Source organism: Astyanax mexicanus, unplaced genomic scaffold (assembly GCF_023375975.1).
Source record: "Astyanax mexicanus isolate ESR-SI-001 unplaced genomic scaffold, AstMex3_surface scaffold_39, whole genome shotgun sequence".
NCBI lineage: Eukaryota > Metazoa > Chordata > Actinopteri > Characiformes > Acestrorhamphidae > Astyanax > Astyanax mexicanus.
The window spans coordinates 1286863-1310600 of NW_026040049.1; the positions used below are offsets into that span (position 1 = coordinate 1286863).

A 23738-nucleotide genomic window follows, 5' to 3' on the forward strand; every position below is an offset into this window, starting at 1 on the left:
CCGAAAAACCTGAAAAGGTTTTGGAGCAGCAAGGTGCGACGTGCTAAATGCAATGCGTTGGCCGGGAATCGAACCCGGGTCAACTGCTTGGAAGGCAGCTATGCTCACCACTATACCACCAACGCCACAAACAAGCACACCATTGTTTTGCTGAAAGACCCTCAGTGCAAATTTTCCCCTGGGAAAGATGACCAAACTCTGTCATTTCCACTGCGGGACACATGCACGCTTGGTGGAAAATTGTGGTTTCTGTAGTGTAGTGGTCATCACATTCGCCTTACACGCGAAAGGTTCCTGGTTCGAAACCAGGCAGAAATATGCCTTTAGTTCTTGTCTTTTGTCTGACACTATGGGCAAGCCTGTCATCACACCTCATTAGTAGATGGGAACAATCTATATTTTGTGTTAGGCCTTGTTAAGACAATTGCGAGCACAGGAAGCAATCATGCCATCCCCGTGCTGTTGTTGTGCCTTCTGCGCTTGGCTTCGGATGTGGAAAAAAACAGAATAAAACAATTACACCTGGTGGACATTCATCCGTCATGCCTGAAGGGTTCCGCTTTCAACTGTGGGCCGGTTAGCTCAGTTGGTTAGAGCGTGGTGCTAATAACGCCAAGGTCGCGGGTTCGATCCCCGTACGGGCCAAAAATTCTTCTCTTTGTTTTGCTATATCATGCTTTCAGACGGTCATCTGTCAAGCAGAGGCAAATGGTGAATCAGGTAAATAACGTACACTGAAGTTATACACTCACACTTATAGTTTTTAAAGCTGTTCTCAGTGGCATTCACACAGTCAAAACCTTCGTTGGAGAATGCGGGCATCAATCCCGCTACCTCTCGCATGCTAAGCGAGCGCTCTACCATTTGAGCTAATTCCCCTTGAAGAAACAGGAGCTGTTAGCCTCTCATGACAACAGCATAACATTTAGAAGGCTGAAGCATGTTGATCAGAGGTGACTCACTTCAGCAGTAGCACAGGGAGAACTATGCACAGTTTCAGGTTTCTGGGACTTCACATCACTGACAAGCTCACTCACCATGCATTCCCTAATGAAAAAGGCACAAGAACACACACACCTTCTGTGAAGATTGAGAAGGGGCCAGTATGACCTGTTGCATGTTGCAGAGATTCAGCTGCACACAGCTTCCTCGTTAGTATAGTGGACAGTATCTCTGCCTGTCACGCGGAAGACCGGGGTTCGATTCCCTGACGGGGAGAGAGTATGTTTTTTCTGAACCTACGGCCGAAAAACCTGAAAAGGTTTTGGATCAGCAAGGTGCGACGTGCTAAATGCAATGCGTTGGCCGGGAATCGAACCCGGGTCAACTGCTTGGAAGGCAGCTATGCTCACCACTATACCACCAACGCCACAAACAAGCACACCATTGTTTTGCTGAAAGACCCTCAGTGCAAATTTTCCCCTGGGAAAGATGACCAAACTCTGTCATTTCCACTGCGGGACACATGCACGCTTGGTGGAAAATTGTGGTTTCTGTAGTGTAGTGGTCATCACATTCGCCCTACACGCGAAAGGTCCCTGGTTCGAAACCAGGCAGAAACATGCCTTTAGTTCTTGTCTTTTGTCTGACACTATGGGCAAGCCTGTCATCACACCTCATTAGTAGATGGGAACAATCTATATTTTGTGTTAGGCCTTATTACAGTTTTTCTCCATTGCTTTGGCTCATTTTTTGAAACTGAGATGACATTCTCAAAATAACATGGACAAATTCCCAAACTAACTTGCAGTTTCTCATAACAGAATGGCATTTCTCATTGCTTTCATCACATTTCAAATGCTTTGTACATGTCTCAAGCACTTAGTACATCTTTGCAAATGGTTTTGTACAAGTAGCCTACACTTAACACAATCATCCTACATTTAGTACATTTTCCAAAAGAATGCATCTTGTTGATCTATCTTAATTGGTTAGTTCTCTGTGTAATGGTTGTTCTCTCCAAAACATGTCAGCACAATTTCATCATATAAGTCATCATCTGCAGAATAGTCTGCTCAATTCTCAAAATGAATTAAGAAATTGTAATACAATACAGAACACATATTTTGGAACATTTCATAAATTCATTACAATCAGGTGAGTAGGTAACAGGTGAAAGCAGGTTTTGACGAAAATGAGTGTCCCACATTACTGGTGACCAATCCATCAGTTTGTTGTCTATTATTTTGAATGCTGGCATTGCTCTATATACAGTGGATATAAAAAGTCTACACACCCCTGTTCAAATGCCAGGTTTTTGTGTTGTAAAAAAATTAAATCAAGACAAATAATTTCATAACTTTTTTCACATTTAATGTGACCTATAACCTGTACAATGCAATTGAAAAACAAACATAAATCTTTACAGCGAAAAAATATAAAACAAAAAACTTAAAATCACCTGGTTAAATACATATAACTAATACTTTGTTACAACATCTTTTGCATTTATTACAGCACTCAGTCTTTTTGGGTAGGAACCTATCAGCGTGACACATCTTGATGTGGCAAAATTTGCCCACTCTTCTTTGCATAACTGCTCAAAATCTGACAAAATGTGAGGGCATCTCCTGTGCCCAGCCCTCTTCAGATTACCCCACAGATGTTCAATGGGATTCAGGTCTGGATTCAGGCTGGGCCATTCCAAAGCCTTAATCTTATACCGCTGAAGCCATTCTTTTGTTGATTTAGATGTGTCCTTTGTGTCATTGTTGTGCTGAAAGATGAAGTTCCTTTTCATCTTCAGTTTTCTACCGAAGGTTTTTGCCAATACTGACTGGTATTTGGAACTGTTCAAAATTCCGTCCACCCTGAATAAAGCCCCAGTTCCAGCTGAAGAAAAACAGCCCCAAAGTATGATGCTGCCACCACCATGCTTCACTGTAGGTATGCTGTTCTTTTGGTGACGAGCAGTGTTGCTTTTGCGCCTAATATACCTTTTGGAATTATGTCCAAAACGTTTAACCTTGGTTTCATTAAACCATAACACATTTTCCCACATGCGTTTGGTAGATATCAGATGAATTTTTGGAAAATTAAGTAGAGCTTAGATGTTTTCTGGATGTTTGTTTTGCACAGACATATGAAGAAGTCGGCAGATTGTTGTCACATGTACTACACAGCCAGTACTTGCCAGAAATTCTTGCAGCTCCTTCAGTGCTGCTGTCGGCCTCTTGGCAGCCTCCTTGACCAATTTTCTTCTTGTCTTATCATCAATTTTTGTCAAATGTCTTGTTCTTGGTAATGTCTTGTTGTGCCATGTTTTCTCCACTTGATGATGACAGTCTTCAAAGTGTTCCATGGTATATTTAATGACTTTTGTAGCCTTCACCTGACTGATATCTATGAATAATGAGATACCTCTGATGCTCTGGCATCTCTTTGTGGACCATGGCTTGTGCTGAAAGATGTGGCTACAAAAATATCAGGACAAGCCTACTAGAACAGTTAAACTTTATTTGGAGTTGATCAGAGGCACTTTAATTGTTGACAGGTGTGTGCTGACTCCAATTTAAAGTGAGTTTGAAGGTTATTGGTTAAATTTGAACACAGCAACACCCCTAGTTATAAAAGGGTGTGCACACTTATGCAACCTCAATATCTCAGTTGTTTATTTTTACTTCACCTCCCTGAAAGATTTCTGTTTGTTTTTCAATTGCATTGTACAGGTTATAGGTCACATTATAGGTAGAAATTATTTGTCTTATTGTAATTTTTTTTACATCACAAAAACCTACCATTTGAACAGGGGTGTGTAGACTTTTTCTATCCACTGTATACATCTTGGCCTGGTGCTAGTTCTTTGATGCTAGTCCTGTGATTATATAACGATGATATAGTCCTGTGATGATATAATGATTATATAGTCCTGTGGCGATCAGTGTAGAGGATGGCTCAGGCATTCTTCCCACAGTGCATTGCTAAAGAACACATCAGATGCAATGTTGATGAGAATTTATGGCCAAACAGACTGCAGCGGATGGATGGCCAGGAAGGTGATGGAGAGAGGGGAGTGACACAGAGTAGTCAGAATGTTACTGTATTGCATTTGTGATGCTTGACTATTTTTTTACCTACTGTAATGTATTTTGTTTTGTTTTTGCAGGTTTTTGTATTTTGTATACATAGTATATTTGATACATTTTCCTTAGTATTTTCTTTTCTTTCTACCTACAGTAATGTGTAAAAATGTACTTGTAAATAAAAATTGTTACAATTTCCTCAGCAGAAAGAGTGCAGTGTGTGTGGTGTGAACATTGTATTCCTTTAGCTAGACCTCTGCCATAAAGACAAAACATCTAAGCATTTTGACTTGCAGTACTTACACAATGCCAAAGGGACAATGCATTTTGGGGAAACTGATGATTTGTGTGAGAAAGGAAATCAGTTTTGACACGTGGGTAAACTGTTTTTGGAGCGATATGAGCAGTGATGAGGATCCATGTAGTTTTGCTGCACCGTCCAGTTTATTTTGACAGATGGACAAAATTAATGAAAATGTGCCAAAGCAATTGAGAAGGATCTATGCCATTTTTAAGGTACTGACTATTTATATGGGAGAAAGACTTCATTTTGAAGCAAGAATGAACGTTTTGGGAGACATATGACATTTTGCTGGTTATCTGAAGTGTTGTGAAGAACTGTAAGTCTGTTTGGCCAATTTACCTTTTAGTTATAGGAATGTCATCTCAGTTTCAAGAAATGAGCCAAACCAATTGAGAAAAACTGTAAGACAATTGCTAGCACAGGAAGCAATCATGCCATCCCCGTGCTGTTGTTGTGCCTTCTGCGCTTGGCTTCGGATGTGGAAAAAAACAGAATAAAACAATTACACCTTGTGGACATTCATCCGTCATGCCTGAAGGGTTCTGCTATCAACTGTGGGCCGGTTAGCTCAGTTGGTTAGAGCGTGGTGCTAATAACGCCAAGGTCGCGGGTTCGATCCCCGTACGGGCCAAAAGTTCTTCTCTTTGTTTTGCTATATCATGCTTTCAGACGGTCATCTGTCAAGCAGAGGCAAATGGTGAATCAGGTAAATAACGTACACTGAAGTTATACACTCAAACTTATAGTTTTTAAAGCTGTTCTCAGTGGCATTCACACAGTCAAAACCTTCGTTGGAGAATGCGGGCATCGATCCCGCTACCTCTCGCATGCTAAGCGAGCGCTCTACCATTTGAGCTAATTCCCCTTGAAGAAACAGGAGCTGTTAGCCTCTCATGACAACAGCATAACATTTAGAAGGCTGAAGCATGTTGATCAGAGGTGACTCACTTCAGCAGTAGCACAGGGAGAACTATGCACAGTTTCGGGTTTCTGGGACTTCACATCACTGACAAGCTCACTCACCATGCATTCCCTAATGAAAAAGGCACAAGAACACACACACCTTCTGTGAAGATTGAGAAGGGGCCAGTATTACCTGTTGCATGTTGCAGAGATTCAGCTGCACACAGCTTCCTCGTTAGTATAGTGGACAGTATCTCCGCCTGTCACGCGGAAGACCGGGGTTCGATTCCCCGACGGGGAGAGAGTATGTTTTTTCTGAACCTACGGCCGAAAAACCTGAAAAGATTTTGGAGCAGCGAGGTACGACGCGCTAAAGGCAATGCGTTGGCCGGGAATCGAACCCGGGTCAACTGCTTGGAAGGCAGCTATGCTCACCACTATACCACCAACGCCACAAACAAGCACACCATTGTTTTGCTGAAAGACCCTCAGTGCAAATTTTCCCCTGGGAAAGATGACCAAACTCTGTCATTTCCACTGCGGGACACATGCACGCTTGGTGGAAAATTGTGGTTTCTGTGGTGTAGTGGTCATCACATTCGCCTTACACGCGAAAGGTTCCTGGTTCGAAACCAGGCAGAAACATGCCTTTAGTTCTTGTCTTTTGTCTGACACTATGGGCAAGCCTGTCATCACACCTCATTAGTAGATGGGAACAATCTATATTTTGTGTTAGGCCTTGTTAAGACAATTGCGAGCACAGGAAGCAATCATGCCATCCCCGTGCTGTTGTTGTGCCTTCTGCGCTTGGCTTCGGATGTGGAAAAAAACAGAATAAAACAATTACACCTGGTGGACATTCATCCGTCATGCCTGAAGGGTTCCGCTTTCAACTGTGGGCCGGTTAGCTCAGTTGGTTAGAGCGTGGTGCTAATAACGCCAAGGTCGCGGGTTCGATCCCCGTACGGGCCAAAAATTCTTCTCTTTGTTTTGCTATATCATGCTTTCAGACGGTCATCTGTCAAGCAGAGGCAAATGGTGAATCAGGTAAATAACGTACACTGAAGTTATACACTCACACTTATAGTTTTTAAAGCTGTTCTCAGTGGCATTCACACAGTCAAAACCTTCGTTGGAGAATGCGGGCATCGATCCCGCTACCTCTCGCATGCTAAGCGAGCGCTCTACCATTTGAGCTAATTCCCCTTGAAGAAACAGGAGCTGTTAGCCTCTCATGACAACAGCATAACATTTAGAAGGCTGAAGCATGTTGATCAGAGGTGACTCACTTCAGCAGTAGCACAGGGAGAACTATGCACAGTTTCAGGTTTCTGGGACTTCACATCACTGACAAGCTCACTCACCATGCATTCCCTAATGAAAAAGGCACAAGAACACACACACCTTCTGTGAAGATTGAGAAGGGGCCAGTATGACCTGTTGCATGTTGCAGAGATTCAGCTGCACACAGCTTCCTCGTTAGTATAGTGGACAGTATCTCCGCCTGTCACGCGGAAGACCGGGGTTCGATTCCCCGACGGGGAGAGAATATGTTTTTTCTGAACCTATGGCCGAAAAACCTGAAAGGGTTTTGGAGCAGCAAGGTGCGACGTGCTAAAGACAATGCGTTGGCCGGGAATCGAACCCGGGTCAACTGCTTGGAAGGCAGCTATGCTCACCACTATACCACCAACGCCACAAACAAGCACACCATTGTTTTGCTGAAAGACCCTCAGTGCAAATTTTCCCCTGGGAAAGATGACAAAACTCTGTCATTTCCACTGCGGGACACATGCACGCTTGGTGGACAATTGTGGTTTCTGTAGTGTAGTGGTCATCACGTTCGCCTTACACGCGAAAGGTCCCTGGTTCGAAACCAGGCAGAAACATGCCTTTAGTTCTTGTCTTTTGTCTGACACTATGGGCAAGCCTGTCATCACACCTCATTAGTAGATGGGAACAATCTATATTTTGTGTTAGGCCTTATTAAGACAATTGCGAGCACAGGAAGCAATCATGCCATCCCCGTGTTGTTGTTGTGCCTTCTGCGCTTGGCTTCGGATGTGGAAAAAAACAGAATAAAACAATTACACCTGGTGGACATTCATCCGTCATGCCTGAAGGGTTCTGCTATCAACTGTGGGCCGGTTAGCTCAGTTGGTTAGAGCGTGGTGCTAATAACGCCAAGGTCGCGGGTTCGATCCCCGTACGGGCCAAAAATTCTTCTCTTTGTTTTGCTATATCATGCTTTCAGACGGTCATCTGTCAAGCAGAGGCAAATGGTGAATCAGGTAAATAACGTACACTGAAGTTATACACTCAAACTTATAGTTTTTAAAGCTGTTCTCAGTGGCATTCACACAGTCAAAACCTTCATTGGAGAATGCGGGCATCGATCCCGCTACCTCTCGCATGCTAAGCGAGCGCTCTACCATTTGAGCTAATTCCCCTTAAAGAAACAGGAGCTGTTAGCCTCTCATGACAACAGCATAACATTTAGAAGGCTGAAGCATGTTGCTCAGAGGTGACTCACTTCAGCAGTAGCACAGGGAGAACTATGCACAGTTTCAGGTTTCTGGGACTTCACATCACTGACAAGCTCACTCACCATGCATTCCCTAATGAAAAAGGCACAAGAACACACACACCTTCTGTGAAGATTGAGAAGGGGCCAGTATTACCTGTTGCATGTTGCAGAGATTCAGCTGCACACAGCTTCCTCGTTAGTATAGTGGACAGTATCTCCGCCTGTCACGCGGAAGACCGGGGTTCGATTCCCCGACGGGGAGAGAGTATGTTTTCTCTGAACCTACGGCCGAAAAACCTGAAAAGGTTTTGGAGCAGCGAGGTACGACGCGCTAAAGGCAATGCGTTGGCCGGGAATCGAACCCGGGTCAACTGCTTGGAAGGCAGCTATGCTCACCACTATACCACCAACGCCACAAACAAGCACACCATTGTTTTGCTGAAAGACCCTCAGTGTAAATTTTCCCCTGGGAAAGATGACCAAACTCTGTCATTTCCACTGCGGGACACATGCACGCTTGGTGGAAAATTGTGGTTTCTGTAGTGTAGTGGTCATCACGTTCGCCTTACACGCGAAAGGTCCCTGGTTCGAAACCAGGCAGAAACATGCCTTTAGTTCTTGTCTTTTGTCTGACACTATGGGCAAGCCTGTCATCACACCTCATTAGTAGATGGGAACAATCTATATTTTGTGTTAGGCCTTATTAAGACAATTGCGAGCACAGGAAGCAATCATGCCATCCCCGTGCTGTTGTTGTGCCTTCTGCGCTTGGCTTCGGATGTGGAAAAAAACAGAATAAAACAATTACACCTGGTGGACATTCATCCGTCATGCCTGAAGGGTTCAGCTTTCAACTGTGGGCCGGTTAGCTCAGTTGGTTAGAGCGTGGTGCTAATAACGCCAAGGTCGCGGGTTCGATCCCCGTACGGGCCAAAAGTTCTTCTCTTTGTTTTGCTATATCATGCTTTCAGACGGTCATCTGTCAAGCAGAGGCAAATGGTGAATCAGGTAAATAACGTACACTGAAGTTATACACTCAAACTTATAGTTTTTAAAGCTGTTCTCAGTGGCATTCACACAGTCAAAACCTTCGTTGGAGAATGCGGGCATCGATCCCGCTACCTCTCGCATGCTAAGCGAGCGCTCTACCATTTGAGCTAATTCCCCTTGAAGAAACAGGAGCTGTTAGCCTCTCATGACAACAGCATAACATTTAGAAGGCTGAAGCATGTTGATCAGAGGTGACTCACTTCAGCAGTAGCACAGGGAGAACTATGCACAGTTTCAGGTTTCTGGGACTTCACATCACTGACAAGCTCACTCACCATGCATTCCCTAATGAAAAAGGCACAAGAACACACACACCTTCTGTGAAGATTGAGAAGGGGCCAGTATTACCTGTTGCATGTTGCAGAGATTCAGCTGCACACAGCTTCCTCGTTAGTATAGTGGACAGTATCTCCGCCTGTCATGCGGAAGACCGGGGTTCGATTCCCCGACGGGGAGAGAATATGTTTTTTCTGAACCTACGGCCGAAAAACCTGAAAAGGTTTTGCATCAGCAAGGTGCGACGCTCTAAAGGCAATGCGTTGGCCGGGAATCGAACCCGGGTCAACTGCTTGGAAAGCAGCTATGCTCACCACTATACCACCAACGCCACAAACAAGCACACCATTGTTTTGCTGAAAGACCCTCAGTGTAAATTTTCCCCTGGGAGAGATTACCAAACTCTGTCATTTCCACTGCAGGACACATGCACGCTTGGTGGAAAATTGTGGTTTCTGTAGTGTAGTGGTCATCACGTTCGCCTTACACGCGAAAGGTCCCTGGTTCGAAACCAGGCAGAAACATGCCTTTAGTTCTTATCTTTTGTCTGACACTATGGGCAAGCCTGTCATCACACCTCATTAGTAGATGGGAACAATCTATATTTTGTGTTAGGCCTTATTAAGACAATTGCTAGCACAGGAAGCAATCATGCCATCCCCGTGCTGTTGTTGTGCCTTCTGCGCTTGGCTTCGGATGTGGAAAAAAACAGAATAAAACAATTACACCTTGTGGACATTCATCCGTCATGCCTGAAGGGTTCTGCTATCAACTGTGGGCCGGTTAGCTCAGTTGGTTAGAGCGTGGTGCTAATAACGCCAAGGTCGCGGGTTCGATCCCCGTACGGGCCAAAAGTTCTTCTCTTTGTTTTGCTATATCATGCTTTCAGACGGTCATCTGTCAAGCAGAGGCAAATGGTGAATCAGGTAAATAACGTACACTGAAGTTATACACTCAAACTTATAGTTTTTAAAGCTGTTCTCAGTGGCATTCACACAGTCAAAACCTTCTTTGGAGAATGCGGGCATCGATCCCGCTACCTCTCGCATGCTAAGCGAGCGCTCTACCATTTGAGCTAATTCCCCTTGAAGAAACAGGAGCTGTTAGCCTCTCATGACAACAGCATAACATTTAGAAGGCTGAAGCATGTTGATCAGAGGTGACTCACTTCAGCAGTAGCACAGGGAGAACTATGCACAGTTTCGGGTTTCTGGGACTTCACATCACTGACAAGCTCACTCACCATGCATTCCCTAATGAAAAAGGCACAAGAACACACACACCTTCTGTGAAGATTGAGAAGGGGCCAGTATTACCTGTTGCATGTTGTAGAGATTCAGCTGCACACAGCTTCCTCGTTAGTATAGTGGACAGTATCTCCGCCTGTCACGCGGAAGACCGGGGTTCGATTCCCCGACGGGGAGAGAGTATGTTTTTTCTGAACCTACGGCCGAAAAACCTGAAAAGATTTTGGAGCAGCGAGGTACGACGCGCTAAAGGCAACGCGTTGGCCGGGAATCGAACCCGGGTCAACTGCTTGGAAGGCAGCTATGCTCACCACTATACCACCAACGCCACAAACAAGCACACCATTGTTTTGCTGAAAGACCCTCAGTGTAAATTTTCCCCTGGGAAAGATGACCAAACTCTGTCATTTCCACTGCGGGACACATGCACGCTTGGTGGAAAATTGTGGTTTCTGTAGTGTAGTGGTCATCACGTTTGCCTTACACGCGAAAGGTCCCTGGTTCGAAACCAGGCAGAAACATGCCTTTAGTTCTTGTCTTTTGTCTGACACTATGGGCAAGCCTGTCATCACACCTCATTAGTAGATGGGAACAATCTATATTTTGTGTTAGGCCTTATTAAGACAATTGCGAGCACAGGAAGCAATCATGCCATCCCCGTGCTGTTGTTGTGCCTTCTGCGCTTGGCTTCGGATGTGGAAAAAAACAGAATAAAACAATTACACCTTGTGGACATTCATCCGTCATGCCTGAAGGGTTCAGCTTTCAACTGTGGGCCGGTTAGCTCAGTTGGTTAGAGCGTGGTGCTAATAACGCCAAGGTCGCGGGTTCGATCCCCGTACGGGCCAAAAATTCTTCTCTTTGTTTTGCTATATCATGCTTTCAGACGGTCATCTGTCAAGCAGAGGCAAATGGTGAATCAGGTAAATAACGTACACTGAAGTTATACACTCAAACTTATAGTTTTTAAAGCTGTTCTCAGTGGCATTCACACAGTCAAAACCTTCATTGGAGAATGCGGGCATCGATCCCGCTACCTCTCGCATGCTAAGCGAGCGCTCTACCATTTGAGCTAATTCCCCTTAAAGAAACAGGAGCTGTTAGCCTCTCATGACAACAGCATAACATTTAGAAGGCTGAAGCATGTTGCTCAGAGGTGACTCACTTCAGCAGTAGCACAGGGAGAACTATGCACAGTTTCAGGTTTCTGGGACTTCACATCACTGACAAGCTCACTCACCATGCATTCCCTAATGAAAAAGGCACAAGAACACACACACCTTCTGTGAAGATTGAGAAGGGGCCAGTATTACCTGTTGCATGTTGCAGAGATTCAGCTGCACACAGCTTCCTCGTTAGTATAGTGGACAGTATCTCCGCCTGTCACGCGGAAGACCGGGGTTCGATTCCCCGACGGGGAGAGAGTATGTTTTTTCTGAACCTACGGCCGAAAAACCTGAAAAGGATTTGGAGCAGCGAGGTGCGACGCGCTAAAGGCAATGCGTTGGCCGGGAATCGAACCCGGGTCAACTGCTTGGAAGGCAGCTATGCTCACCACTATACCACCAACGCCACAAACAAGCACACCATTGTTTTGCTGAAAGACCCTCAGTGCAAATTTTCCCCTGGGAAAGATGACCAAACTCTGTCATTTCCACTGCGGGACACATGCACGCTTGGTGGAAAATTGTGGTTTCTGTAGTGTAGTGGTCATCACGTTCGCCTTACACGCGAAAGGTCCCTGGTTCGAAACCAGGCAGAAACATGTCTTTAGTTCTTGTCTTTTGTCTGACACTATGGGCAAGCCTGTCATCACACCTCATTAGTAGATGGGAACAATCTATATTTTGTGTTAGGCCTTATTAAGACAATTGCGAGCACAGGAAGCAATCATGCCATCCCCGTGCTGTTGTTGTGCCTTCTGCGCTTGGCTTCGGATGTGGAAAAAAACAGAATAAAACAATTACACCTGGTTCAGCTTTCAACTGTGGGCCGGTTAGCTCAGTTGGTTAGAGCGTGGTGCTAATAACGCCAAGGTCGCGGGTTCGATCCCCGTACGGGCCAAAAGTTCTTCTCTTTGTTTTGCTATATCATGCTTTCAGACGGTCATCTGTCAAGCAGAGGCAAATGGTGAATCAGGTAAATAACGTACACTGAAGTTATACACTCAAACTTATAGTTTTTAAAGCTGTTCTCAGTGGCATTCACACAGTCAAAACCTTCGTTGGAGAATGCGGGCATCGATCCCGCTACCTCTCGCATGCTAAGCGAGCGCTCTACCATTTGAGCTAATTCCCCTTGAAGAAACAGGAGCTGTTAGCCTCTCATGACAACAGCATAACATTTAGAAGGCTGAAGCATGTTGATCAGAGGTGACTCACTTCAGCAGTAGCACAGGGAGAACTATGCACAGTTTCAGGTTTCTGGGACTTCACATCACTGACAAGCTCACTCACCATGCATTCCCTAATGAAAAAGGCACAAGAACACACACACCTTCTGTGAAGATTGAGAAGGGGCCAGTATTACCTGTTGCATGTTGCAGAGATTCAGCTGCACACAGCTTCCTCGTTAGTATAGTGGACAGTATCTCCGCCTGTCACGCGGAAGACCGGGGTTCGATTCCCCGACGGGGAGAGAATATGTTTTTTCTGAACCTACGGCCGAAAAACCTGAATAGGTTTTGGAGCAGCAAGGTGCGACGCGCTAAATGCAATGCGTTGGCCGGGAATCGAACCCGGGTCAACTGCTTGGAAGGCAGCTATGCTCACCACTATACCACCAACGCCACAAACAAGCACACCATTGTTTTGCTGAAAGACCCTCAGTGCAAATTTTCCCCTGGGAAAGATGACCAAACTCTGTCATTTCCACTGCGGGACACATGCACGCTTGGTGGAAAATTGTGGTTTCTGTAGTGTAGTGGTCATCACATTCGCCTTACACGCGAAAGGTCCCTGGTTCGAAACCAGGCAGAAACATGCCTTTAGTTCTTGTCTTTTGTCTGACACTATGGGCAAGCCTGTCATCACACCTCATTAGTAGATGGGAACAATCCATATTTTGTGTTAGGCCTTATTAAGACAATTGCGAGCACAGGAAGCAATCATGCCATCCCCGTGCTGTTGTTGTGCCTTCTGCGCTTGGCTTCGGATGTGGAAAAAAACAGAATAAAACAATTACACCTTGTGGACATTCATCCGTCATGCCTGAAGGGTTCTGCTATCAACTGTGGGCCGGTTAGCTCAGTTGGTTAGAGCGTGGTGCTAATAACGCCAAGGTCGCGGGTTCGATCCCCGTACGGGCCAAAAGTTCTTCTCTTTGTTTTGCTATATCATGCTTTCAGACGGTCATCTGTCAAGCAGAGGCAAATGGTGAATCAGGTAAATAACGTACACTGAAGTTATACACTCAAACTTATAGTTTTTAAAGCTGTTCTCAGTGGCATTCACACAGTCAAAACCTTCGTTGGAGAATGCCGGCATCGATCCCGCTACCTCTCGCATGCTAAGCGAGCGCTCTACCATTTGAGCTAATTCCCCTTGAAGAAACAGGAGCTGTTAGCCTCTCATGACAACAGCATAACATTTAGAAGGCTGAAGCATGTTGATCAGAGGTGACTCACTTCAGCAGTAGCACAGGGAGAACTATGCACAGTTTCAGGTTTCTGGGACTTCACATCACTGACAAGCTCACTCACCATGCATTCCCTAATGAAAAAGGCACAAGAACACACACACCTTCTGTGAAGATTGAGAAGGGGCCAGTATTACCTGTTGCATGTTGCAGAGATTCAGCTGCACACAGCTTCCTCGTTAGTATAGTGGACAGTATCTCCGCCTGTCACGCGGAAGACCGGGGTTCGATTCCCCGACGGGGAGAGAATATGTTTTTTCTGAACCTACGGCCGAAAAACCTGAAAAGGTTTTGGAGCAGCAAGGTGCGACGTGCTAAATGCAATGCGTTGGCCGGGAATCGAACCCGGGTCAACTGCTTGGAAGGCAGCTATGCTCACCACTATACCACCAACGCCACAAACAAGCACACCATTGTTTTGCTGAAAGACCCTCAGTGCAAATTTTCCCCTGGGAAAGATGACCAAACTCTGTCATTTCCACTGCGGGACACATGCACGCTTGGTGGAAAATTGTGGTTTCTGTAGTGTAGTGGTCATCACATTCGCCTTACACGCGAAAGGTTCCTGGTTCGAAACCAGGCAGAAATATGCCTTTAGTTCTTGTCTTTTGTCTGACACTATGGGCAAGCCTGTCATCACACCTCATTAGTAGATGGGAACAATCTATATTTTGTGTTAGGCCTTGTTAAGACAATTGCGAGCACAGGAAGCAATCATGCCATCCCCGTGCTGTTGTTGTGCCTTCTGCGCTTGGCTTCGGATGTGGAAAAAAACAGAATAAAACAATTACACCTGGTGGACATTCATCCGTCATGCCTGAAGGGTTCCGCTTTCAACTGTGGGCCGGTTAGCTCAGTTGGTTAGAGCGTGGTGCTAATAACGCCAAGGTCGCGGGTTCGATCCCCGTACGGGCCAAAAATTCTTCTCTTTGTTTTGCTATATCATGCTTTCAGACGGTCATCTGTCAAGCAGAGGCAAATGGTGAATCAGGTAAATAACGTACACTGAAGTTATACACTCACACTTATAGTTTTTAAAGCTGTTCTCAGTGGCATTCACACAGTCAAAACCTTCGTTGGAGAATGCGGGCATCAATCCCGCTACCTCTCGCATGCTAAGCGAGCGCTCTACCATTTGAGCTAATTCCCCTTGAAGAAACAGGAGCTGTTAGCCTCTCATGACAACAGCATAACATTTAGAAGGCTGAAGCATGTTGATCAGAGGTGACTCACTTCAGCAGTAGCACAGGGAGAACTATGCACAGTTTCAGGTTTCTGGGACTTCACATCACTGACAAGCTCACTCACCATGCATTCCCTAATGAAAAAGGCACAAGAACACACACACCTTCTGTGAAGATTGAGAAGGGGCCAGTATGACCTGTTGCATGTTGCAGAGATTCAGCTGCACACAGCTTCCTCGTTAGTATAGTGGACAGTATCTCTGCCTGTCACGCGGAAGACCGGGGTTCGATTCCCTGACGGGGAGAGAGTATGTTTTTTCTGAACCTACGGCCGAAAAACCTGAAAAGGTTTTGGATCAGCAAGGTGCGACGTGCTAAATGCAATGCGTTGGCCGGGAATCGAACCCGGGTCAACTGCTTGGAAGGCAGCTATGCTCACCACTATACCACCAACGCCACAAACAAGCACACCATTGTTTTGCTGAAAGACCCTCAGTGCAAATTTTCCCCTGGGAAAGATGACCAAACTCTGTCATTTCCACTGCGGGACACATGCACGCTTGGTGGAAAGTTGTGGTTTCTGTAGTGTAGTGGTCATCACATTCGCCCTACACGCGAAAGGTCCCTGGTTCGAAACCAGGCAGAAACATGCCTTTAGTTCTTGTCTTTTGTCTGACACTATGGGCAAGCCTGTCATCACACCTCATTAGTAGATGGGAACAATCTATATTTTGTGTTAGGCCTTATTACAGTTTTTCTCCATTGCTTTGGCTCATTTTTTGAAACTGAGATGACATTCTCAAAATAACATGGACAAATTCCCAAACTAACTTGCAGTTTCTCATAACAGAATGGCATTTCTCATTGCTTTCATCACATTTCAAATGCTTTGTACATGTCTCAAGCACTTAGTACATCTTTGCAAATGGTTTTGTACAAGTAGCCTACACTTAACACAATCATCCTACATTTAGTACATTTTCCAAAAGAATGCATCTTGTTGATCTATCTTAATTGGTTAGTTCTCTGTGTAATGGTTGTTCTCTCCAAAACATGTCAGCACAATTTCATCATATAAGTCATCATCTGCAGAATAGTCTGCTCAATTCTCAAAATGAATTAAGAAATTGTAATACAATACAGAACACATATTTTGGAACATTTCATAAATTCATTACAATCAGGTGAGTAGGTAACAGGTGAAAGCAGGTTTTGACGAAAATGAGTGTCCCACATTACTGGTGACCAATCCATCAGTTTGTTGTCTATTATTTTGAATGCTGGCATTGCTCTATATACAGTGGATATAAAAAGTCTACACACCCCTGTTCAAATGCCAGGTTTTTGTGTTGTAAAAAAATTAAATCAAGACAAATAATTTCATAACTTTTTTCACATTTAATGTGACCTATAACCTGTACAATGCAATTGAAAAACAAACATAAATCTTTACAGCGAAAAAATATAAAACAAAAAACTTAAAATCACCTGGTTAAATACATATAACTAATACTTTGTTACAACATCTTTTGCATTTATTACAGCACTCAGTCTTTTTGGGTAGGAACCTATCAGCGTGACACATCTTGATGTGGCAAAATTTGCCCACTCTTCTTTGCATAACTGCTCAAAATCTGACAAAATGTGAGGGCATCTCCTGTGCCCAGCCCTCTTCAGATTACCCCACAGATGTTCAATGGGATTCAGGTCTGGATTCAGGCTGGGCCATTCCAAAGCCTTAATCTTATACCGCTGAAGCCATTCTTTTGTTGATTTAGATGTGTCCTTTGTGTCATTGTTGTGCTGAAAGATGAAGTTCCTTTTCATCTTCAGTTTTCTACCGAAGGTTTTTGCCAATACTGACTGGTATTTGGAACTGTTCAAAATTCCGTCCACCCTGAATAAAGCCCCAGTTCCAGCTGAAGAAAAACAGCCCCAAAGTATGATGCTGCCACCACCATGCTTCACTGTAGGTATGCTGTTCTTTTGGTGACGAGCAGTGTTGCTTTTGCGCCTAATATACCTTTTGGAATTATGTCCAAAACGTTTAACCTTGGTTTCATTAAACCATAACACATTTTCCCACATGCGTTTGGTAGATATCAGATGAATTTTTGGAAAATTAAGTAGAGCTTAGATGTTTTCTGGATGTTTGTTTTGCACAGACATATGAAGAAGTCGGCAGATTGTTGTCACATGTACTACACAGCCAGTACTTGCCAGAAATTCTTGCAGCTCCTTCAGTGCTGCTGTCGGCCTCTTGGCAGCCTCCTTGACCAATTTTCTTCTTGTCTTATCATCAATTTTTGTCAAATGTCTTGTTCTTGGTAATGTCTTGTTGTGCCATGTTTTCTCCACTTGATGATGACAGTCTTCAAAGTGTTCCATGGTATATTTAATGACTTTTGTAGCCTTCACCTGACTGATATCTATGAATAATGAGATACCTCTGATGCTCTGGCATCTCTTTGTGGACCATGGCTTGTGCTGAAAGATGTGGCTACAAAAATATCAGGACAAGCCTACTAGAACAGTTAAACTTTATTTGGAGTTGATCAGAGGCACTTTAATTGTTGACAGGTGTGTGCTGACTCCAATTTAAAGTGAGTTTGAAGGTTATTGGTTAAATTTGAACACAGCAACACCCCTAGTTATAAAAGGGTGTGCACACTTATGCAACCTCAATATCTCAGTTGTTTATTTTTACTTCACCTCCCTGAAAGATTTCTGTTTGTTTTTCAATTGCATTGTACAGGTTATAGGTCACATTATAGGTAGAAATTATTTGTCTTATTGTAATTTTTTTTACATCACAAAAACCTACCATTTGAACAGGGGTGTGTAGACTTTTTCTATCCACTGTATACATCTTGGCCTGGTGCTAGTTCTTTGATGCTAGTCCTGTGATTATATAACGATGATATAGTCCTGTGATGATATAATGATTATATAGTCCTGTGGCGATCAGTGTAGAGGATGGCTCAGGCATTCTTCCCACAGTGCATTGCTAAAGAACACATCAGATGCAATGTTGATGAGAATTTATGGCCAAACAGACTGCAGCGGATGGATGGCCAGGAAGGTGATGGAGAGAGGGGAGTGACACAGAGTAGTCAGAATGTTACTGTATTGCATTTGTGATGCTTGACTATTTTTTTACCTACTGTAATGTATTTTGTTTTGTTTTTGCAGGTTTTTGTATTTTGTATACATAGTATATTTGATACATTTTCCTTAGTATTTTCTTTTCTTTCTACCTACAGTAATGTGTAAAAATGTACTTGTAAATAAAAATTGTTACAATTTCCTCAGCAGAAAGAGTGCAGTGTGTGTGGTGTGAACATTGTATTCCTTTAGCTAGACCTCTGCCATAAAGACAAAACATCTAAGCATTTTGACTTGCAGTACTTACACAATGCCAAAGGGACAATGCATTTTGGGGAAACTGATGATTTGTGTGAGAAAGGAAATCAGTTTTGACACGTGGGTAAACTGTTTTTGGAGCGATATGAGCAGTGATGAGGATCCATGTAGTTTTGCTGCACCGTCCAGTTTATTTTGACAGATGGACAAAATTAATGAAAATGTGCCAAAGCAATTGAGAAGGATCTATGCCATTTTTAAGGTACTGACTATTTATATGGGAGAAAGACTTCATTTTGAAGCAAGAATGAACGTTTTGGGAGACATATGACATTTTGCTGGTTATCTGAAGTGTTGTGAAGAACTGTAAGTCTGTTTGGCCAATTTACCTTTTAGTTATAGGAATGTCATCTCAGTTTCAAGAAATGAGCCAAACCAATTGAGAAAAACTGTAAGACAATTGCTAGCACAGGAAGCAATCATGCCATCCCCGTGCTGTTGTTGTGCCTTCTGCGCTTGGCTTCGGATGTGGAAAAAAACAGAATAAAACAATTACACCTTGTGGACATTCATCCGTCATGCCTGAAGGGTTCTGCTATCAACTGTGGGCCGGTTAGCTCAGTTGGTTAGAGCGTGGTGCTAATAACGCCAAGGTCGCGGGTTCGATCCCCGTACGGGCCAAAAGTTCTTCTCTTTGTTTTGCTATATCATGCTTTCAGACGGTCATCTGTCAAGCAGAGGCAAATGGTGAATCAGGTAAATAACGTACACTGAAGTTATACACTCAAACTTATAGTTTTTAAAGCTGTTCTCAGTGGCATTCACACAGTCAAAACCTTCGTTGGAGAATGCGGGCATCGATCCCGCTACCTCTCGCATGCTAAGCGAGCGCTCTACCATTTGAGCTAATTCCCCTTGAAGAAACAGGAGCTGTTAGCCTCTCATGACAACAGCATAACATTTAGAAGGCTGAAGCATGTTGATCAGAGGTGACTCACTTCAGCAGTAGCACAGGGAGAACTATGCACAGTTTCGGGTTTCTGGGACTTCACATCACTGACAAGCTCACTCACCATGCATTCCCTAATGAAAAAGGCACAAGAACACACACACCTTCTGTGAAGATTGAGAAGGGGCCAGTATTACCTGTTGCATGTTGCAGAGATTCAGCTGCACACAGCTTCCTCGTTAGTATAGTGGACAGTATCTCCGCCTGTCACGCGGAAGACCGGGGTTCGATTCCCCGACGGGGAGAGAGTATGTTTTTTCTGAACCTACGGCCGAAAAACCTGAAAAGATTTTGGAGCAGCGAGGTACGACGCGCTAAAGGCAATGCGTTGGCCGGGAATCGAACCCGGGTCAACTGCTTGGAAGGCAGCTATGCTCACCACTATACCACCAACGCCACAAACAAGCACACCATTGTTTTGCTGAAAGACCCTCAGTGCAAATTTTCCCCTGGGAAAGATGACCAAACTCTGTCATTTCCACTGCGGGACACATGCACGCTTGGTGGAAAATTGTGGTTTCTGTGGTGTAGTGGTCATCACATTCGCCTTACACGCGAAAGGTTCCTGGTTCGAAACCAGGCAGAAACATGCCTTTAGTTCTTGTCTTTTGTCTGACACTATGGGCAAGCCTGTCATCACACCTCATTAGTAGATGGGAACAATCTATATTTTGTGTTAGGCCTTGTTAAGACAATTGCGAGCACAGGAAGCAATCATGCCATCCCCGTGCTGTTGTTGTGCCTTCTGCGCTTGGCTTCGGATGTGGAAAAAAACAGAATAAAACAATTACACCTGGTGGACATTCATCCGTCATGCCTGAAGGGTTCCGCTTTCAACTGTGGGCCGGTTAGCTCAGTTGGTTAGAGCGTGGTGCTAATAACGCCAAGGTCGCGGGTTCGATCCCCGTACGGGCCAAAAATTCTTCTCTTTGTTTTGCTATATCATGCTTTCAGACGGTCATCTGTCAAGCAGAGGCAAATGGTGAATCAGGTAAATAACGTACACTGAAGTTATACACTCACACTTATAGTTTTTAAAGCTGTTCTCAGTGGCATTCACACAGTCAAAACCTTCGTTGGAGAATGCGGGCATCGATCCCGCTACCTCTCGCATGCTAAGCGAGCGCTCTACCATTTGAGCTAATTCCCCTTGAAGAAACAGGAGCTGTTAGCCTCTCATGACAACAGCATAACATTTAGAAGGCTGAAGCATGTTGATCAGAGGTGACTCACTTCAGCAGTAGCACAGGGAGAACTATGCACAGTTTCAGGTTTCTGGGACTTCACATCACTGACAAGCTCACTCACCATGCATTCCCTAATGAAAAAGGCACAAGAACACACACACCTTCTGTGAAGATTGAGAAGGGGCCAGTATGACCTGTTGCATGTTGCAGAGATTCAGCTGCACACAGCTTCCTCGTTAGTATAGTGGACAGTATCTCCGCCTGTCACGCGGAAGACCGGGGTTCGATTCCCCGACGGGGAGAGAATATGTTTTTTCTGAACCTATGGCCGAAAAACCTGAAAGGGTTTTGGAGCAGCAAGGTGCGACGTGCTAAAGACAATGCGTTGGCCGGGAATCGAACCCGGGTCAACTGCTTGGAAGGCAGCTATGCTCACCACTATACCACCAACGCCACAAACAAGCACACCATTGTTTTGCTGAAAGACCCTCAGTGCAAATTTTCCCCTGGGAAAGATGACAAAACTCTGTCATTTCCACTGCGGGACACATGCACGCTTGGTGGACAATTGTGGTTTCTGTAGTGTAGTGGTCATCACGTTCGCCTTACACGCGAAAGGTCCCTGGTTCGAAACCAGGCAGAAACATGCCTTTAGTTCTTGTCTTTTGTCTGACACTATGGGCAAGCCTGTCATCACACCTCATTAGTAGATGGGAACAATCTATATTTTGTGTTAGGCCTTATTAAGACAATTGCGAGCACAGGAAGCAATCATGCCATCCCCGTGTTGTTGTTGTGCCTTCTGCGCTTGGCTTCGGATGTGGAAAAAAACAGAATAAAACAATTACACCTGGTGGACATTCATCCGTCATGCCTGAAGGGTTCTGCTATCAACTGTGGGCCGGTTAGCTCAGTTGGTTAGAGCGTGGTGCTAATAACGCCAAGGTCGCGGGTTCGATCCCCGTACGGGCCAAAAATTCTTCTCTTTGTTTTGCTATATCATGCTTTCAGACGGTCATCTGTCAAGCAGAGGCAAATGGTGAATCAGGTAAATAACGTACACTGAAGTTATACACTCAAACTTATAGTTTTTAAAGCTGTTCTCAGTGGCATTCACACAGTCAAAACCTTCATTGGAGAATGCGGGCATCGATCCCGCTACCTCTCGCATGCTAAGCGAGCGCTCTACCATTTGAGCTAATTCCCCTTAAAGAAACAGGAGCTGTTAGCCTCTCATGACAACAGCATAACATTTAGAAGGCTGAAGCATGTTGCTCAGAGGTGACTCACTTCAGCAGTAGCACAGGGAGAACTATGCACAGTTTCAGGTTTCTGGGACTTCACATCACTGACAAGCTCACTCACCATGCATTCCCTAATGAAAAAGGCACAAGAACACACACACCTTCTGTGAAGATTGAGAAGGGGCCAGTATTACCTGTTGCATGTTGCAGAGATTCAGCTGCACACAGCTTCCTCGTTAGTATAGTGGACAGTATCTCCGCCTGTCACGCGGAAGACCGGGGTTCGATTCCCCGACGGGGAGAGAGTATGTTTTCTCTGAACCTACGGCCGAAAAACCTGAAAAGGTTTTGGAGCAGCGAGGTACGACGCGCTAAAGGCAATGCGTTGGCCGGGAATCGAACCCGGGTCAACTGCTTGGAAGGCAGCTATGCTCACCACTATACCACCAACGCCACAAACAAGCACACCATTGTTTTGCTGAAAGACCCTCAGTGTAAATTTTCCCCTGGGAAAGATGACCAAACTCTGTCATTTCCACTGCGGGACACATGCACGCTTGGTGGAAAATTGTGGTTTCTGTAGTGTAGTGGTCATCACGTTCGCCTTACACGCGAAAGGTCCCTGGTTCGAAACCAGGCAGAAACATGCCTTTAGTTCTTGTCTTTTGTCTGACACTATGGGCAAGCCTGTCATCACACCTCATTAGTAGATGGGAACAATCTATATTTTGTGTTAGGCCTTATTAAGACAATTGCGAGCACAGGAAGCAATCATGCCATCCCCGTGCTGTTGTTGTGCCTTCTGCGCTTGGCTTCGGATGTGGAAAAAAACAGAATAAAACAATTACACCTGGTGGACATTCATCCGTCATGCCTGAAGGGTTCAGCTTTCAACTGTGGGCCGGTTAGCTCAGTTGGTTAGAGCGTGGTGCTAATAACGCCAAGGTCGCGGGTTCGATCCCCGTACGGGCCAAAAGTTCTTCTCTTTGTTTTGCTATATCATGCTTTCAGACGGTCATCTGTCAAGCAGAGGCAAATGGTGAATCAGGTAAATAACGTACACTGAAGTTATACACTCAAACTTATAGTTTTTAAAGCTGTTCTCAGTGGCATTCACACAGTCAAAACCTTCGTTGGAGAATGCGGGCATCGATCCCGCTACCTCTCGCATGCTAAGCGAGCGCTCTACCATTTGAGCTAATTCCCCTTGAAGAAACAGGAGCTGTTAGCCTCTCATGACAACAGCATAACATTTAGAAGGCTGAAGCATGTTGATCAGAGGTGACTCACTTCAGCAGTAGCACAGGGAGAACTATGCACAGTTTCAGGTTTCTGGGACTTCACATCACTGACAAGCTCACTCACCATGCATTCCCTAATGAAAAAGGCACAAGAACACACACACCTTCTGTGAAGATTGAGAAGGGGCCAGTATTACCTGTTGCATGTTGCAGAGATTCAGCTGCACACAGCTTCCTCGTTAGTATAGTGGACAGTATCTCCGCCTGTCATGCGGAAGACCGGGGTTCGATTCCCCGACGGGGAGAGAATATGTTTTTTCTGAACCTACGGCCGAAAAACCTGAAAAGGTTTTGCATCAGCAAGGTGCGACGCTCTAAAGGCAATGCGTTGGCCGGGAATCGAACCCGGGTCAACTGCTTGGAAAGCAGCTATGCTCACCACTATACCACCAACGCCACAAACAAGCACACCATTGTTTTGCTGAAAGACCCTCAGTGTAAATTTTCCCCTGGGAGAGATTACCAAACTCTGTCATTTCCACTGC

At 44.8% G+C, this 23738-nt stretch overlaps 53 non-coding genes across 53 annotated transcripts; 30 read left to right on the top strand and 23 right to left on the bottom strand.

Moving 5' to 3' along the window:
* Window positions 1-53: 53 nt before the first annotated feature.
* On the bottom strand, window positions 54-125 carry trnag-ucc (transfer RNA glycine (anticodon UCC)). The gene has a single exon. It is a non-coding gene; the product is annotated as a tRNA-Gly (tRNA).
* A 446-nt stretch (window positions 126-571) lies between these two features.
* trnai-aau (transfer RNA isoleucine (anticodon AAU)) lies at window positions 572-645 on the top strand. The gene has a single exon. It is a non-coding gene; the product is annotated as a tRNA-Ile (tRNA).
* Window positions 646-1297: 652 nt separating this feature from the next.
* Window positions 1298-1369, bottom strand: trnag-ucc (transfer RNA glycine (anticodon UCC)). Its single transcript has one exon. It is a non-coding gene; the product is annotated as a tRNA-Gly (tRNA).
* A 3514-nt stretch (window positions 1370-4883) lies between these two features.
* trnai-aau (transfer RNA isoleucine (anticodon AAU)) lies at window positions 4884-4957 on the top strand. The gene has a single exon. It is a non-coding gene; the product is annotated as a tRNA-Ile (tRNA).
* Window positions 4958-5118: 161 nt separating this feature from the next.
* On the bottom strand, window positions 5119-5191 carry trnaa-agc (transfer RNA alanine (anticodon AGC)). Its single transcript has one exon. It is a non-coding gene; the product is annotated as a tRNA-Ala (tRNA).
* Window positions 5192-5458: 267 nt separating this feature from the next.
* Window positions 5459-5530, top strand: trnad-guc (transfer RNA aspartic acid (anticodon GUC)). The gene has a single exon. It is a non-coding gene; the product is annotated as a tRNA-Asp (tRNA).
* Window positions 5531-5609: 79 nt separating this feature from the next.
* Window positions 5610-5681, bottom strand: trnag-ucc (transfer RNA glycine (anticodon UCC)). Its single transcript has one exon. It is a non-coding gene; the product is annotated as a tRNA-Gly (tRNA).
* Window positions 5682-6127: 446 nt separating this feature from the next.
* Window positions 6128-6201, top strand: trnai-aau (transfer RNA isoleucine (anticodon AAU)). Its single transcript has one exon. It is a non-coding gene; the product is annotated as a tRNA-Ile (tRNA).
* Window positions 6202-6362: 161 nt separating this feature from the next.
* On the bottom strand, window positions 6363-6435 carry trnaa-agc (transfer RNA alanine (anticodon AGC)). The gene has a single exon. It is a non-coding gene; the product is annotated as a tRNA-Ala (tRNA).
* Window positions 6436-6702: 267 nt separating this feature from the next.
* On the top strand, window positions 6703-6774 carry trnad-guc (transfer RNA aspartic acid (anticodon GUC)). Its single transcript has one exon. It is a non-coding gene; the product is annotated as a tRNA-Asp (tRNA).
* Window positions 6775-6853: 79 nt separating this feature from the next.
* On the bottom strand, window positions 6854-6925 carry trnag-ucc (transfer RNA glycine (anticodon UCC)). The gene has a single exon. It is a non-coding gene; the product is annotated as a tRNA-Gly (tRNA).
* A 120-nt stretch (window positions 6926-7045) lies between these two features.
* trnav-uac (transfer RNA valine (anticodon UAC)) lies at window positions 7046-7118 on the top strand. The gene has a single exon. It is a non-coding gene; the product is annotated as a tRNA-Val (tRNA).
* Window positions 7119-7371: 253 nt separating this feature from the next.
* Window positions 7372-7445, top strand: trnai-aau (transfer RNA isoleucine (anticodon AAU)). Its single transcript has one exon. It is a non-coding gene; the product is annotated as a tRNA-Ile (tRNA).
* Window positions 7446-7606: 161 nt separating this feature from the next.
* On the bottom strand, window positions 7607-7679 carry trnaa-agc (transfer RNA alanine (anticodon AGC)). Its single transcript has one exon. It is a non-coding gene; the product is annotated as a tRNA-Ala (tRNA).
* A 267-nt stretch (window positions 7680-7946) lies between these two features.
* trnad-guc (transfer RNA aspartic acid (anticodon GUC)) lies at window positions 7947-8018 on the top strand. The gene has a single exon. It is a non-coding gene; the product is annotated as a tRNA-Asp (tRNA).
* Window positions 8019-8097: 79 nt separating this feature from the next.
* trnag-ucc (transfer RNA glycine (anticodon UCC)) lies at window positions 8098-8169 on the bottom strand. Its single transcript has one exon. It is a non-coding gene; the product is annotated as a tRNA-Gly (tRNA).
* Window positions 8170-8289: 120 nt separating this feature from the next.
* Window positions 8290-8362, top strand: trnav-uac (transfer RNA valine (anticodon UAC)). Its single transcript has one exon. It is a non-coding gene; the product is annotated as a tRNA-Val (tRNA).
* Window positions 8363-8615: 253 nt separating this feature from the next.
* Window positions 8616-8689, top strand: trnai-aau (transfer RNA isoleucine (anticodon AAU)). The gene has a single exon. It is a non-coding gene; the product is annotated as a tRNA-Ile (tRNA).
* A 161-nt stretch (window positions 8690-8850) lies between these two features.
* trnaa-agc (transfer RNA alanine (anticodon AGC)) lies at window positions 8851-8923 on the bottom strand. The gene has a single exon. It is a non-coding gene; the product is annotated as a tRNA-Ala (tRNA).
* A 610-nt stretch (window positions 8924-9533) lies between these two features.
* Window positions 9534-9606, top strand: trnav-uac (transfer RNA valine (anticodon UAC)). The gene has a single exon. It is a non-coding gene; the product is annotated as a tRNA-Val (tRNA).
* A 253-nt stretch (window positions 9607-9859) lies between these two features.
* On the top strand, window positions 9860-9933 carry trnai-aau (transfer RNA isoleucine (anticodon AAU)). Its single transcript has one exon. It is a non-coding gene; the product is annotated as a tRNA-Ile (tRNA).
* Window positions 9934-10094: 161 nt separating this feature from the next.
* trnaa-agc (transfer RNA alanine (anticodon AGC)) lies at window positions 10095-10167 on the bottom strand. Its single transcript has one exon. It is a non-coding gene; the product is annotated as a tRNA-Ala (tRNA).
* A 267-nt stretch (window positions 10168-10434) lies between these two features.
* On the top strand, window positions 10435-10506 carry trnad-guc (transfer RNA aspartic acid (anticodon GUC)). Its single transcript has one exon. It is a non-coding gene; the product is annotated as a tRNA-Asp (tRNA).
* A 597-nt stretch (window positions 10507-11103) lies between these two features.
* On the top strand, window positions 11104-11177 carry trnai-aau (transfer RNA isoleucine (anticodon AAU)). The gene has a single exon. It is a non-coding gene; the product is annotated as a tRNA-Ile (tRNA).
* A 161-nt stretch (window positions 11178-11338) lies between these two features.
* On the bottom strand, window positions 11339-11411 carry trnaa-agc (transfer RNA alanine (anticodon AGC)). Its single transcript has one exon. It is a non-coding gene; the product is annotated as a tRNA-Ala (tRNA).
* Window positions 11412-11678: 267 nt separating this feature from the next.
* trnad-guc (transfer RNA aspartic acid (anticodon GUC)) lies at window positions 11679-11750 on the top strand. The gene has a single exon. It is a non-coding gene; the product is annotated as a tRNA-Asp (tRNA).
* A 79-nt stretch (window positions 11751-11829) lies between these two features.
* trnag-ucc (transfer RNA glycine (anticodon UCC)) lies at window positions 11830-11901 on the bottom strand. Its single transcript has one exon. It is a non-coding gene; the product is annotated as a tRNA-Gly (tRNA).
* Window positions 11902-12021: 120 nt separating this feature from the next.
* On the top strand, window positions 12022-12094 carry trnav-uac (transfer RNA valine (anticodon UAC)). Its single transcript has one exon. It is a non-coding gene; the product is annotated as a tRNA-Val (tRNA).
* A 225-nt stretch (window positions 12095-12319) lies between these two features.
* Window positions 12320-12393, top strand: trnai-aau (transfer RNA isoleucine (anticodon AAU)). Its single transcript has one exon. It is a non-coding gene; the product is annotated as a tRNA-Ile (tRNA).
* A 161-nt stretch (window positions 12394-12554) lies between these two features.
* On the bottom strand, window positions 12555-12627 carry trnaa-agc (transfer RNA alanine (anticodon AGC)). The gene has a single exon. It is a non-coding gene; the product is annotated as a tRNA-Ala (tRNA).
* Window positions 12628-12894: 267 nt separating this feature from the next.
* Window positions 12895-12966, top strand: trnad-guc (transfer RNA aspartic acid (anticodon GUC)). The gene has a single exon. It is a non-coding gene; the product is annotated as a tRNA-Asp (tRNA).
* A 79-nt stretch (window positions 12967-13045) lies between these two features.
* trnag-ucc (transfer RNA glycine (anticodon UCC)) lies at window positions 13046-13117 on the bottom strand. The gene has a single exon. It is a non-coding gene; the product is annotated as a tRNA-Gly (tRNA).
* Window positions 13118-13563: 446 nt separating this feature from the next.
* trnai-aau (transfer RNA isoleucine (anticodon AAU)) lies at window positions 13564-13637 on the top strand. The gene has a single exon. It is a non-coding gene; the product is annotated as a tRNA-Ile (tRNA).
* A 501-nt stretch (window positions 13638-14138) lies between these two features.
* trnad-guc (transfer RNA aspartic acid (anticodon GUC)) lies at window positions 14139-14210 on the top strand. Its single transcript has one exon. It is a non-coding gene; the product is annotated as a tRNA-Asp (tRNA).
* A 79-nt stretch (window positions 14211-14289) lies between these two features.
* trnag-ucc (transfer RNA glycine (anticodon UCC)) lies at window positions 14290-14361 on the bottom strand. The gene has a single exon. It is a non-coding gene; the product is annotated as a tRNA-Gly (tRNA).
* A 446-nt stretch (window positions 14362-14807) lies between these two features.
* On the top strand, window positions 14808-14881 carry trnai-aau (transfer RNA isoleucine (anticodon AAU)). Its single transcript has one exon. It is a non-coding gene; the product is annotated as a tRNA-Ile (tRNA).
* A 652-nt stretch (window positions 14882-15533) lies between these two features.
* trnag-ucc (transfer RNA glycine (anticodon UCC)) lies at window positions 15534-15605 on the bottom strand. Its single transcript has one exon. It is a non-coding gene; the product is annotated as a tRNA-Gly (tRNA).
* Window positions 15606-19119: 3514 nt separating this feature from the next.
* Window positions 19120-19193, top strand: trnai-aau (transfer RNA isoleucine (anticodon AAU)). Its single transcript has one exon. It is a non-coding gene; the product is annotated as a tRNA-Ile (tRNA).
* Window positions 19194-19354: 161 nt separating this feature from the next.
* trnaa-agc (transfer RNA alanine (anticodon AGC)) lies at window positions 19355-19427 on the bottom strand. The gene has a single exon. It is a non-coding gene; the product is annotated as a tRNA-Ala (tRNA).
* A 267-nt stretch (window positions 19428-19694) lies between these two features.
* trnad-guc (transfer RNA aspartic acid (anticodon GUC)) lies at window positions 19695-19766 on the top strand. Its single transcript has one exon. It is a non-coding gene; the product is annotated as a tRNA-Asp (tRNA).
* Window positions 19767-19845: 79 nt separating this feature from the next.
* On the bottom strand, window positions 19846-19917 carry trnag-ucc (transfer RNA glycine (anticodon UCC)). Its single transcript has one exon. It is a non-coding gene; the product is annotated as a tRNA-Gly (tRNA).
* A 446-nt stretch (window positions 19918-20363) lies between these two features.
* Window positions 20364-20437, top strand: trnai-aau (transfer RNA isoleucine (anticodon AAU)). The gene has a single exon. It is a non-coding gene; the product is annotated as a tRNA-Ile (tRNA).
* A 161-nt stretch (window positions 20438-20598) lies between these two features.
* On the bottom strand, window positions 20599-20671 carry trnaa-agc (transfer RNA alanine (anticodon AGC)). Its single transcript has one exon. It is a non-coding gene; the product is annotated as a tRNA-Ala (tRNA).
* A 267-nt stretch (window positions 20672-20938) lies between these two features.
* Window positions 20939-21010, top strand: trnad-guc (transfer RNA aspartic acid (anticodon GUC)). Its single transcript has one exon. It is a non-coding gene; the product is annotated as a tRNA-Asp (tRNA).
* Window positions 21011-21089: 79 nt separating this feature from the next.
* On the bottom strand, window positions 21090-21161 carry trnag-ucc (transfer RNA glycine (anticodon UCC)). The gene has a single exon. It is a non-coding gene; the product is annotated as a tRNA-Gly (tRNA).
* Window positions 21162-21281: 120 nt separating this feature from the next.
* Window positions 21282-21354, top strand: trnav-uac (transfer RNA valine (anticodon UAC)). Its single transcript has one exon. It is a non-coding gene; the product is annotated as a tRNA-Val (tRNA).
* A 253-nt stretch (window positions 21355-21607) lies between these two features.
* trnai-aau (transfer RNA isoleucine (anticodon AAU)) lies at window positions 21608-21681 on the top strand. Its single transcript has one exon. It is a non-coding gene; the product is annotated as a tRNA-Ile (tRNA).
* A 161-nt stretch (window positions 21682-21842) lies between these two features.
* trnaa-agc (transfer RNA alanine (anticodon AGC)) lies at window positions 21843-21915 on the bottom strand. Its single transcript has one exon. It is a non-coding gene; the product is annotated as a tRNA-Ala (tRNA).
* A 267-nt stretch (window positions 21916-22182) lies between these two features.
* trnad-guc (transfer RNA aspartic acid (anticodon GUC)) lies at window positions 22183-22254 on the top strand. The gene has a single exon. It is a non-coding gene; the product is annotated as a tRNA-Asp (tRNA).
* Window positions 22255-22333: 79 nt separating this feature from the next.
* Window positions 22334-22405, bottom strand: trnag-ucc (transfer RNA glycine (anticodon UCC)). Its single transcript has one exon. It is a non-coding gene; the product is annotated as a tRNA-Gly (tRNA).
* Window positions 22406-22525: 120 nt separating this feature from the next.
* trnav-uac (transfer RNA valine (anticodon UAC)) lies at window positions 22526-22598 on the top strand. Its single transcript has one exon. It is a non-coding gene; the product is annotated as a tRNA-Val (tRNA).
* Window positions 22599-22851: 253 nt separating this feature from the next.
* Window positions 22852-22925, top strand: trnai-aau (transfer RNA isoleucine (anticodon AAU)). The gene has a single exon. It is a non-coding gene; the product is annotated as a tRNA-Ile (tRNA).
* A 161-nt stretch (window positions 22926-23086) lies between these two features.
* Window positions 23087-23159, bottom strand: trnaa-agc (transfer RNA alanine (anticodon AGC)). The gene has a single exon. It is a non-coding gene; the product is annotated as a tRNA-Ala (tRNA).
* Window positions 23160-23738: the final 579 nt, after the last annotated feature.